Here is a 12,328-nt window from a genome sequence, read left to right on the forward strand (position 1 = left end):
CAGACTCCACGGCATACCTTGCGAGATCGTGTCAGATAGGGGCCCTCAGTTCATTTCGCGAGTGTGGAGGTCGTTCTGCACCGCTCTCGGGGCTAAACCCTGCTTGAGCTCAGGATTTCATCCACAGACGAATGGGCAGGCCGAACGGCTCAACCAGGAACTGGAGGCCACCCTCCGTTGTGTCGCTGCCTCCAACCCCGCCTCATGGTCCTCGTTGCTGCCGTGGGCAGAATACGCTCACAATTCGCTTACGTCTTCTGCTACTGGCCTCTCGCCTTTCGAGGCCTCCATAGGTTACCAGCCGCCCCTCTTCCCCGACCAGGAGGCCGACCTCGAGGTTCCCTCGGTCCAACACCATCTCCGACGTTGTCAGCGGGCGTGGAGGTTGACCCGTCGGTCGTTGTGCCGGTCCGTTGCTCGCCAGTGCCTGTACGCGGACCGTCGCCGCAGGGCAGCCCCTGCCTACTCCCCTGGGCGGAAAGTGTGGTTGTCTGCTAAGGACGTTCCCCTCAAGGTGGCATCCCGTAAGCTGGCCCCGCGTTTCATTGGACCCTTCGAGGTGGAGCGGGTCCTCAGCCCTTCTGCGCTGCGGTTGAAGCTGCCTTCCTCGCTGCGCATTCACCCGACCTTCCACGTCTCCCAGGTCAAGCTGGTGGTCGTGAGTCCGTTGTGCCCTCCTTCCGCTCCCCCTCCTCCCGCCCGGCTCGTGGATGGGCATCCTGCCTTCGCGGTCCGGCGCATTCTGGACGTCCGTCGGCGGGGACGGGTCCAGCAGTTCTTGGTGGACTGGGAGGGTTATGGGCCTGAGGAGCGGTCCTGGGTGTCTCGTTCCTTGATTTTGGATCCTGCTTTGCTTTCTGCTTTTTACGGGACTCGACGCAGGCCGCGGGTGGCTCGGTCGCCGGGGGTCGACCCTTGATGGGGGGGTAGTGTCGTGGTCTGGGTGGTTTTCCACAGCATCAGCTCCTCCCCACTGGGTGGAGTCTTTGTTGTTCCTCACCTGATGGCAATCGGACCAGCAGTATTTATGACCGGCGCACTCAACTGGTCTTCGCCAGATTATCTGCCAACTTTAGTCAGTTCTCGGCCTCATGTCCGTTCCTTGGTGACTAATCGTGTGTATTAACCGTATCTCTGTTTTTTTCGTCAGCCTCTGAAAACCACCTACCAAGCTCTCCTGGATACCAGTTTGCTGCCACCGGTAATCCCTCTCCGTTTTGGAGCTGCCATTTTCTCCTGCCTGCCTCCCTGCCTTGCATGCAGCACCCACCTGGACCTCTCGTGCCTCCCCCCTCCACGCAACCCCCACCTGCAAGCTTGTAAGACAGCTCAGTGTACTATTTTTTAGATTCACTCGCAACCCTCTGTGGGATTCCCCTGACTGCTCTGTCCTCTGTTTCAGTGCCCGGGCCCGCCACAGTTTTCCCTGCCCAGTACCTGCACCCAGTTATCCCTGCCATCTAGTTTTCACCACAGTATTTTTCTCTCGCCTCAGACATCTAGTTTATGTTCATTGATTCTAGTCTGCACTTTCTGTTAGCCTCTGAGCATTGTAAAAATAAAGTCTCTTTTCGTTACACCTCACCCCTGGCCTCCGGTTTTGAATCTGCGCTTGAGTCCATCCCATGTCCACGGGCCACTGCGCCTGACATCATGGCTGCTTTTCTGTCGTTCCCAATTGCTTCCACTTTGTTACTGTAACACAATTGTGTTACAGACATAATACAACACACACACACACACACACACACATATACACACAAGCAGAGCCGGTGTTTGCAGGGAAGTGATGGATTATTTTCAGTGTGATTACACAACAAAAATTGTTCTCCATCTCAGCTCTTCCTCTGTCCCCAGTCCTGGCGTAACTGAAATAGGCAGAGCATGATTAGGGAATTGGTCCCAGCTGCTCTGCCAGACACTGCCCTCTGAACTTATTTCACCACCCCTCCCTCTGTAGCGGACCCACAGACCGCACTCCTCCACAGATATAATAACACTAACAGTTGACTGTGGAATATTTTGTAGTGAGGAAATTTCACGACTGTACTTGCTGCACAGATGGCACATTTTCTTTTTCTTCAACCAGTCTTTGACACTTATGTTTGAATGGGTGAGCAAATCCATAGAATTGAGGCTGTGATTAGCTCCTGCCTTGCACACCCTTTAAGGCAGGCCTTTGCAATATTCAACATCAAAAGAGACATTTTCTGCCAAACACATTGGTATTCTCTGTCTGGCCAGACACACGGGAGCTTCTGCAATAATTTTGTTCGTATTTAACAAAATAAAAATGCAGACATAAGTGTACACATTAGTTTTTGACTGCTAGTGAAAACTAACAAAAAAAGTATATATGTATGGTTAACTCTAATTCTAACCTGTGGCTCGTAAGCTGCATGCAGCAAAAGAACCAGATGAGCCTTGTAAGCAGTAGGTTGCCTTTGCTATAAGGGATGGACTGACCTCAGTTTAATAAGTTTGTGGAACAGTGTGGGGATCAGTCTCATGATCACACTCTATGCTTTGCTTTTAACCATGTGACGGTCAAATGTTGTACCTTGCCACAGCACAAACATTCCTCTATTTGGCAATGATTAGAGACAGACTTAATTATTGAAAAAAATCAAAAAGCTAGAAGCCTGACGCTGACTACATTTGCACATCACAATCAATATCCAATCCATTTTGCAAAACACAGTTATGTACGCCTTTGGGAATCCAGTTTCCTTACTAATGACATTTGGAGGTAGAAGGGGGAGTGTGAAATGAATAGACCCTACGTAGCCTCTGGTGACAGTTTTGTGGTGTTTATTGCCACAATATTTTTTCCTTTTTCCTGACATTAGGAATTCTTTTCAGCTGCTTCTCCAGTCCACACTCAGCTCCTCTCTCAAGCCCCAGCATCACTGAAAAGGGAGAGTCTGATTACTGAGTGGCAGCAGCTGCCCTGCCAGCCACCCTGGCACTGCCCCTCAAGCCCACTTCACCACCCCTCCACTGTAGCAGAGCCAGAGACCCCACCTCCACCACAGTGAGCCTTTAGAAGAGTGTCTCTAAAAGTATATTTGTTCAAGTTTACTGGCTTGCCCAGTGCAGTTGTTGTAAAACTCTGCTCATCTGCCAAAAAATGGAAAAACAAGCAGAAATGTCAGTCCACTGGAAAAAGAAAGAGTCCAAACCCAAATCCAGTTCAAGAGAGAAATAAAAAATATATGTATAACCTGGAATCACGCACTGTTAGCATGGCTTATTGGTTTCACTGGTGCAATGAACTCACCAAAGATCTCCTCAGTATTCTCTGTTCTTGTGTTGGAAAGAAAAAGGTGCGAGAGCTGCAGCAGAGTTATAAAATTATGATGGGAGTTATTTTATCAATTTGTACTATCAGAAAAATGGCAGAGCAAGGTCACTAGTTGACGTGGAGCACATTTTTGTGCTACTTTTTCCTTGAGGAGAAATGTGATACTTGCACCTGACATGTTGCTTCCTACTTCGTTCCATGTCTCGTTTTCATCTAACCCTCATGCTGATAATCAGTGGATTTCATTCTGCTCCTGTTCTCCATTCTGCTGCCATCCAGGCCTCCCACACAGTGTGTAGTGGTGGTGACTCAGGCACCCCAAGTCTGCCTTCATCTTCCAGCCTGAGCTGCAAGGAGAAGAATCTAACCTTGCTTTTTATTTTTTATTTTTTTAACCGTTATTTACACTTAAATTACTATGTACCATTAAAACCCCTCTCTCTCTCACACACACACAGGCTGGGACTGGCTGCTCTCAGGCAATCGAAATCGGGATTTGAGTGTTTCTCTTGACGCAATGACATCATCACTAATTGATCCTCTTTTGAGTTCTGAAAGGGGAATAATATGCTGGTGTATGGGGTTGCCATGGAAACTGGGCCACTTCATTGCAAGGGGATGTGGAGTGCTGCTGGATGTTGGGGGTAAGTCAGGATGCTGGGGTGGGAAAAATTTGGTAGCGGCTATTTCAATATGTGTAAACAGAAAGGTGGTTGTGAGTTTCCAAAGAGGAATGAAATCGTTTAGAGCAAGAGGAATGCAGCATTGTACAGTATAAAGAACTGATAAAACTCCATCACTGCAGTGTGATGTAATATAAAGAGGAGAAGGGAAGAGCTGGTTTGCTCAGAGAAACAAATCTACTTATACTCATGCTGGTGATAAAATTATGGAGACAGAGCTAGTGAGATTTGGATCAATCACAAGGCTTCCTTCAGCTGGAAGCTACTGAATTGACCTCATACCTTTCTGCAAACCCAAAGGTCACACACATCCACAAGAAGAACAAACACCCCATGTACCCATTTATTGACCTCTCTAAATTAAAAGAGCCACTATTACATCAGTAAATCAGTGCACAGTGTCACGGATCAGCCTTTTCCTTTACTTTTGGGGATGGTTGTCTCAGTGGTCAGAATGGTTTGTTTTGAGCCATAAACCAACAGCCAGCCCAAGGAAGTATGGCTTCCATGTGTCTTCTAACAAACTTATCTTGCAAAGATCATACCCCTGGCAATCCAGGCGTATGCATTTGTCATAAGTGACTTGTAAGTGAGGTACAGGGTTTCTAGATCAAGATTAGAAACTTGAAAATGGAGACCTCAGAAACTTTCCATAACTGTATTATCGAGCAAGCATCAAGACTTAAAACAGAGACCAAGTCAGAGTAATGTTGATAATATTGTATTCTTTAAGCATCGTATGGTTTCTCTGATCTGAAAAAAAGAAATAGTTGTTGTTGTTTTTTTATTACATTTTTCTTTGTGAAACCTCATTGATAACTACAGGGCCAACCTACCCCACACCTTGTGACAATGAGGGGTTGGCTGAAACAAAGGGCCAGAGTGTCTTGATGGCTAATTACTTTTTGTTACAAGTGTGACAAGTGGCAAATTCCCTTATTCTATGTATTGATCACATATTTTAATAATATCACTTTAGTAATAGTAAAATCACTTTCTCACGTAGTTATGTGCATGTAGAATAGCATCACAAATTTTGTCCTTATCTTGGGAAGGGGGTATTTGGGACATAATTGTTGACTGGTGTGTAGGGATGGGAATCAAGAACCAGTTCTTGTAGAAAACAGTTCCCACTAGTTCAATTCTTTGGTTTTGTTAGTCTGCTTGCTTATCGGTTCCACTTATTAATTCCACTTGCACTAGCACCACAATCAGCAGATTTCAGTTCAGATGTCAGAGGAGGAAAATAGTGGCACAGTCTATAGAGTGGATATGGAAATTACTTCTTTTTATTACACAAAAGGATGAGAGCAGAATGGCAAGAAGCAAAACTGTATCCAGGACAGAAACAACTGCATTGTGTTGCTAACACAACAACAGTCAACTTTGTAGAATCTTGGGTGGAATTTTGTACCTTTTCATGTTTCTAAAGCAGAATCGTTGAGGTGAACACTTTGAAGCCTCTTTTGGCTGGTTGTCAACTTTGCTTTGTATTGATAAGTAAAGCCTAAAATAAAGCTATTATTTTTTGATATGTGGTATTATGAGACAATGCATTTCCGGTCAAAGTATGTAACAAGTAGGGATGGGTACCGGTGTCCGGTGCCATGATGGCACCGGTTCTGACATAAACGGTAGTAACCAGACCGAAAAGCAGCGCACATTTCGGTGCTTTATTTCAGTGCTTTTTTTTCCTGAGCTGTGATACACTTCTAGCCAATCATTTTACGTTTCCGAGGATAGTAGGCGGGTCCAGGTACGTACGTTCTTTTATGCAGAGCTACAGATTAAAAATGCCCAAGGCGAAGCGGTCAGAAGTCTGGCTGTACTTCACAGCAAAATATGCAAACTCAGCAGCCTGCAACAAGTGCTTTAAGCTGATACTGTGATACTGTCAAAGGAAGTAACACCTCGAATCCGATGAAACACCTGGCGACGCATAGCGTTTTTTTTTTTTAAAGCTGAGAAATGCGCCTTATTGGATGGCAGCAGCAGCCGTTCTTCTCTGCGTGAGTAGCTTAATGTTGTTCGTGTGTAATTTATGTTGAGTAGGCTAACCACGTTATTACATTAATGCATGTAAGGTGAACTAGCAAACATCAAGCATGTAGCTATGACAAACATCATCATAGCTACATGCGGCTGCCTTATTGTTTGATGGCAGATGCTCCCTTCACCCTGGCCAAAAAGGCTAAAATGACCAAAGAAAAAGGGGAAAACAGCTAAACATGAGAGGTTTTTGGACAAAGTTTGTATTTTTTCCATTGTTTAAGCACTGCTTCCAGCTAAGAGTGATACCATATATGCCCCATAGCTGCAGAAAAGGCTAACATTGTTATCTTTTTACAAAAAAACAGCTGAATATGAGAGGTTTTTGGACCAATTTTGTGTTCTCCATTCTTTAAGAACCGGTTTGAGCACCGTTTGAGCACCGGCACCGTTTCAAAAGTACCGATTTGGCACCGGTATCGGATAAAACCTAAACGATACCCATCCCTAGTAACAAGTAATGTAGCAAGTAATGTAACAAATTACTTTCTCTGGTGAATAATTAAGTAGCTTACTGTATTTTAAGAAAAGTAACGAGTAATGTGTAATTTCTTTTTTTGAGTAATTCACCAACCCCAACAGTGGTTGCCACAGTTTGTTGCAGGGCCAGTGTTTTATGAATTCATGTCTTAGAGAATAGGTTAATATTCTTTTTACCTATTCATTTCTACATCCTGCAGTGTTGATGTCTGATCTGGAATGTTGCAATTATAGAGAGAGCAGAAGAATAAATGCTGGCTGAGACATCTGCTTGTAAATGCTCGAGAATATAAATATATTGCATCTCCCGCTCCACCAGCATATCCCCCTCATCATGCTGTAGCAATAACAGCGATTGAAATCACCATAGCAACAGAGTTTCTGCCTGAAAGGGAGTCTGACGAGAAGCTCTAAGAAGAAGGAGAGAGAAATGGAACAAAAATAGAGCGTTATAATCCACCGTTATTTATGAAGGTCTGGGAAGAAATATCTCCAACATGTCCGTTTCCCACGCTGAAAAGATCAGAGGCATTTAAGGCCAGGCAGCTTTCAGCAAAATTCCTTCAGTGTCCTCGCCTGTCTCTCTGTCTCTGTTTGCTATGCTTTCATTCTCACGCTAATAAATGTATAAAATAATTATTTGACCAAGATCCTAAAGTTATTATAATATGATCCTGTGAAGAAAGGTATTTTATTACATTGGGTATATTCATTCTAGACATAATGCTTTCTTGATATCCAATCCTTTAAATAACAATGTGAATAAAAGACCTACATAAGTGAGTGCCTCTGGAGAGAGTCATTCCAGAGCAGTGTTTCCAAAACTGTTTTCTGTTGTGCCCTGTTTTTGGAAAATGGCCAGGAACCGACATTCTTACATATTTTTTTAACTAAACAATTTAGATTTCCGACCAAAAGATAACTTATCCTCTTAAGTAAAACTGGTAATCTCTGCGTACTTCATACATTTCTCCGATTGCCTCTGTTGTTTGTCTATAACTATTATTATTATTATTATTAGTAGTAGTAGTAGTAGTAGTAGTATGTGTTCATTTTATGGCCTTCTCCCAAAAGAATTGATGCATCTCTTTAATTGTTTCCATATGGGCCATGAGAAAGCAAAATATTTGATCATTCTTCCACGTACTTCCACTTAAACTCTTAAATAGAAATGGATACAAGTGTAGGAAACAGTTAATGTAACATTGGCTTGCTATATAAAAAAGAAAACTTATACCATTAATGATGCATCATTATCATTATCACTTTTTTTTTCAAATTCTTTAGTATATTAGTAGGCCAATTATCATTAACATCATCGCTCACATGCAATATTTTCTAAAGGCATGATGCACATACTGCTATTTGTTTAGTGTGATATATGCTTAGTTTGACTTGTGATTACAAGAGCACGCATTGTTGATGCTAATACTGAGAAAAGCTTTAACTGCATCCATGCAGTTCTCTCACTGTTCTGAACCACTGATGACTTGTGATTGTTTAAGATGTCTTAAACTTTAAAGTCAATTTTATAGCCTCACAGCCACACTATTTGCAACATGCAGAAACGTGACCCAAAATAAACTTTCCACAATTTCAGTTACAGTGGTCCCTCGTTAATCAAGGGAGTTATGTTCTAAAAATAACTCACGATAGGTAAAAGCGAAGTAGCCAGCTTTATTTTTTACAATTATTATAGATGTTTTAAGGCTGTAAAACCCCTCACTACACACTTTATACACTTTTCTCAGACAGGTATGAACATTTTCACACCTTTATCTCTTGTTTAAATACCCTCAAGCCTTCATAGAAAAAAATAAGTCCAGTATTATAGAATGAAACCAAAGATCAAAGCCTGTTTTCAGGTCCAGAACATGAGAATAGAGCAGCTGCCAGAGAATTAAACATTAATGGATCAATGGTATGGAAGTAGAAGAAGCAAGAAGAATGATTTGAGTAAAGTTTGACATATCTGACTGTTTTGTTTCACTTAATGAGCCTTGTAATCTGAAAAATACAGTAACTTCTACTTTCCTTTAGCATGTCCAGAAGTCCAACTTTTTGTGCAATGTTTAGCATCTTCCTCTGCCTTTTTGTTGCTACTGCAGGTGTCTTTGACGGTGCAAAACGTTTTGTCGACCTTGTTGTGTTTGTTGGGGAGAAAACTTACAAACATACAGTACAGCACTGCAGAGTCACACTGCTAGCGATCGAAGATTTATGTAAATTTGACAAAATGAACGCATTCTGTGCTGGACAGGAGATACGACAAGGAGGAGATTGATTGACAATGGTCTACAGCCAACCAGGATGCAGAACACAATGCGCTGTAAAAAACAAACAAACAAACAAAAAGCATGCAAAATTGCACAAAAAAAATCCACGAAACAGCGAGGCAACGAAAGGTGAACCATGTTATAGCGAAGGATCACTGTATTACCAATGAGAGTGGTAAAGGTAGGGTTATCAAGACAACCAGAAACTTTCAACAACACATCGGTCAGCTAGTTAGTCTGGACACATGATATTTGGTTCCGAAGTTTAACCACTGCACAGGGTGATGTTGTTCATTAGTCATTTTTGGACAGTTGAAGAGTGATCAGCAGACATCTCCAAGATGGAGCAGGCTTCTAGTTTGGATATCGTATAGATGTCCAGAATTGGTGCTGGACCAACAGATAAATATAGACATGATCTATCCAAGGTCCAGTGTTTAGTTGGGAGAAACCTTAAAAAATAAATAAATAAATAATACATTTTATTTAAAAGTGCACAAGATAAAATGAACAATACGATCACAGTGAATATGCAGACTTAAATGTTTTGAGTTGAGATTTAAACTGGGTGAGCCAGTGAAAGCCAGTGAAATTCCTGAAGGAGAGGGGTGATGTGCTGGTGGAGGGGTTACTGATAATAATGCGAGCAGCAGAGTTTTGAACCAGTTGAAGCTTACGGAGGTCATTTTTGGAGGTCATTTTTGAGGGAGACCATGCAAGAGAGAAGCACAATAGTCAATGTGAGCGGTACCGAGCCTACGAACAAGAATTGATGCAGACTGGGTGGAAAAAGAAGGATGTTGTTGCATAGATGGAAATAGGCAGAATGGGTGAGATCATTGATGTGAGATTTATAGAACAGTAAGCTGTCTAGGATGACACCAAGGTTAACAGACAGGTATTTTTAAAGGAAAAATGATATGCAGTATTGCTACAACATTGGACAGAAGTGAAAATAAAAATAAATTAATAGATGAATTCCTACCACATTTTGGTGGGATAGTGAAGTTGAACTACCTCATAGCTTCCTGTAGAAGTGTAGTTAAGCAAATATAAATACATTAGCACATGGAAAATGGGAGTTGAATTGTTCAGAATAAAAACACATAGGGTCGATGATTAGCAGAGATAAATGCTATCATGTGTCAGAAAGAAGACACCAAAAATGGAAACCAAAACCTGAGCCAAGAGAAGGTTTGAGATGACAATTTTCAACAAAATTTTCAGTTCAAATCTATTTTGTTTATGTAGCACCAAATCACACACACAGTTGTCTCAAATCACTTTATATTTTAAGCTAAAGACCCTACAATAACACTGAGAAAATCCCAACAATCAGATAAGCTCCTATGAGCAAGCACTTGGCAACAGTGGGAAGGAAAAACACTCTTTTAACTGGAAGACACATCCAGTAGAACCAGGCTCAGGGAGGGGCGGCCATCTACTGCATTGGATTTTGGGTGAGGGGAGGGAGACAGGACAAAAGACACACTGTGGAAGAGAGTCAGAGATTAATAATAGCTCATGATTGAATGAAGAGTGAAAAGAGGGAGTAGAGAAAAGACAGTGCATCATGGGAAGCTCCCAGCATCCAGTGCACATTGTATCAAGGGATGGTTTGGTTTCACCTGAAGTACAATGATTTCTTCAAAATATGACGGGGACTCATTATTCAAGACCATGAATATGATGAGAAGGATTTAAAATTCAATAACAAGAAGATGTAGAGGCTGAGACAGACAAGTGAATAGTTTTGGGAGGCTTGTGTCTATTCATGAAGTCTTACATCTTGTGATTTGATAGTCAAGTCCCTGTTAAAAATATAGCTGCTAATGATACTTTTTGTCTTTATGCATATAAACTTGTGTATGGATGGCACAAGAACACTGACCCAGTGTGTTAATAAAATGGCCCTTCGGTCTCATTAGCAGGCTCTTTCACAGTCAGGTCTTCAGTTACAAAGCTGTGATTTGAAGTGTGAATTTGAGAAAGTCATGGCTCTGTTTTCTTTAAAGAATGTTCTCCGGGCTGTGCTTATAATCTCTCACCACTCTGTGGTCTTGTTTTCTTTTTTGAGCGAGTGAGTGAATCATCCTCTCCAGCTAGTCTCGTCCAGATCAATGGAGATCTCCGCATGGGTCCTCACAAGCCTCCCCACTCTTCCTCCTCACTCCCCCAATTGCCATGGAGACTCTAATGAGCAGTCTTGCTGCATGGTGGTACTTGTCAGAAACATGCAATCCTTCCCAGTGAACAAGCATACACAGTGATTCAAAATGAAAATTAACAAATCAAATACTTTCCCCCCATTATTATTTAGTCCTTTACCCATAATTCCTTGCCTGTATCTCTTGTGTTTTGGGCTCATTGAAAAAAGTCCTAAACTTTAGTTGGCTTTCATTTTCCTCAGTGTGTGGTGGGTAACTGGCTTTGGACAAGTTTGCACAGTGCAAAGGAGGGGAAAAACAGGGTGACTGTGCCCAGCTAAACAGGAGGGGTACTGTACAATAATTATCAAACCTGACAAGACAAACTTTTTTTGTCCCCAAATGTAATAAAATACAGCCAGCAACAGGTGAACCCAACAAATATCTCCAGATTGCTCCAGTAGGCCAGTTTTAACATACAAGGTTCATCATTTTTGTAGTGGTTATACAAGACAAAAGATTATATGCACTGTTAAAAAAAACATCCTAAAACAACGGTAATATTCTGGCAGCTGGGGCGCCAAAATACGACCGTGAAATAACAGAAAATAACTGTCCCATAAAAATACGGTTATTTCCAGTAATGAAAATAGAGTTTGTTGCACTAATTTGACATGGGATTCTGCCTTTTCCAAGTGCTTTTAGACATTAAATTAGGAACATTTTTACGCGATCAAACAATGAAATTACCTATAAACAAGGTCACTGAATGTGGAAATATGAATCATAATACGTAAATGTACAGAAATATACAGTTAACAGTTGGTTTAAATAATAATTGATTGCATGCCCTAGGACAGAGGCGAGGCTGCCATATCGCACCATCGGCCCCTTTGGCCATCACTAGTAGGTGAAGAGTCTTGACCACGGACACAACGACGGAGAGTGTCCGAGCCGGGGGGCGAACCAGCAATCTTCTGATCACAAGGCGAACTGCCAACTCTTGAGCCACGATCGCCCTAACTAGCAACGATAATAATACTTATGTGATGTAACACAAGCTTATAGGGATCATGTTATATACTTTTCCATAGCATTACATTTGAATTCAACAGTTCAATCTTTCAAATAACGGACAGATATTTGTGAAATCGTGATACATTTGTGAATGTATTTTAACAATCTAAATATGCATATGTACAGACAGATACATTTAATAATCATGACAATTATGTTGTATTACATTACAGTGATTTAACGTTAATTTACATTCAAAATGTGAAGTCAAAGTCTATTTACATAACTTTAATGATATTCTAGAAGAACAGAACATTACTGTAAAATGCACAGTAAAATACCTTCATATTAGGGGTTTTTTTTACGGTTGCA

General features: G+C 41.8%; 1 long non-coding RNA gene across 1 annotated transcript; it reads left to right on the forward strand.

Moving 5' to 3' along the window:
* Positions 1 to 1,282: 1,282 nt before the first annotated feature.
* Positions 1,283 to 1,584, forward strand: LOC146689112 (uncharacterized). Its single transcript, XR_014916175.1, has 2 exons — positions 1,283 to 1,319; positions 1,403 to 1,584. It is a non-coding gene; the product is annotated as an uncharacterized LOC146689112 (long non-coding RNA).
* The last annotated feature ends 10,744 nt before the right edge of the window (positions 1,585 to 12,328 follow it).

Source organism: Copadichromis virginalis, linkage group LG17 (genome assembly GCF_057382275.1).
Source record: "Copadichromis virginalis isolate Kocher_CV1m ecotype Utaka linkage group LG17, C_Virginalis_male_GT1.1, whole genome shotgun sequence".
NCBI classification, from domain to species: domain Eukaryota; kingdom Metazoa; phylum Chordata; class Actinopteri; order Cichliformes; family Cichlidae; genus Copadichromis; species Copadichromis virginalis.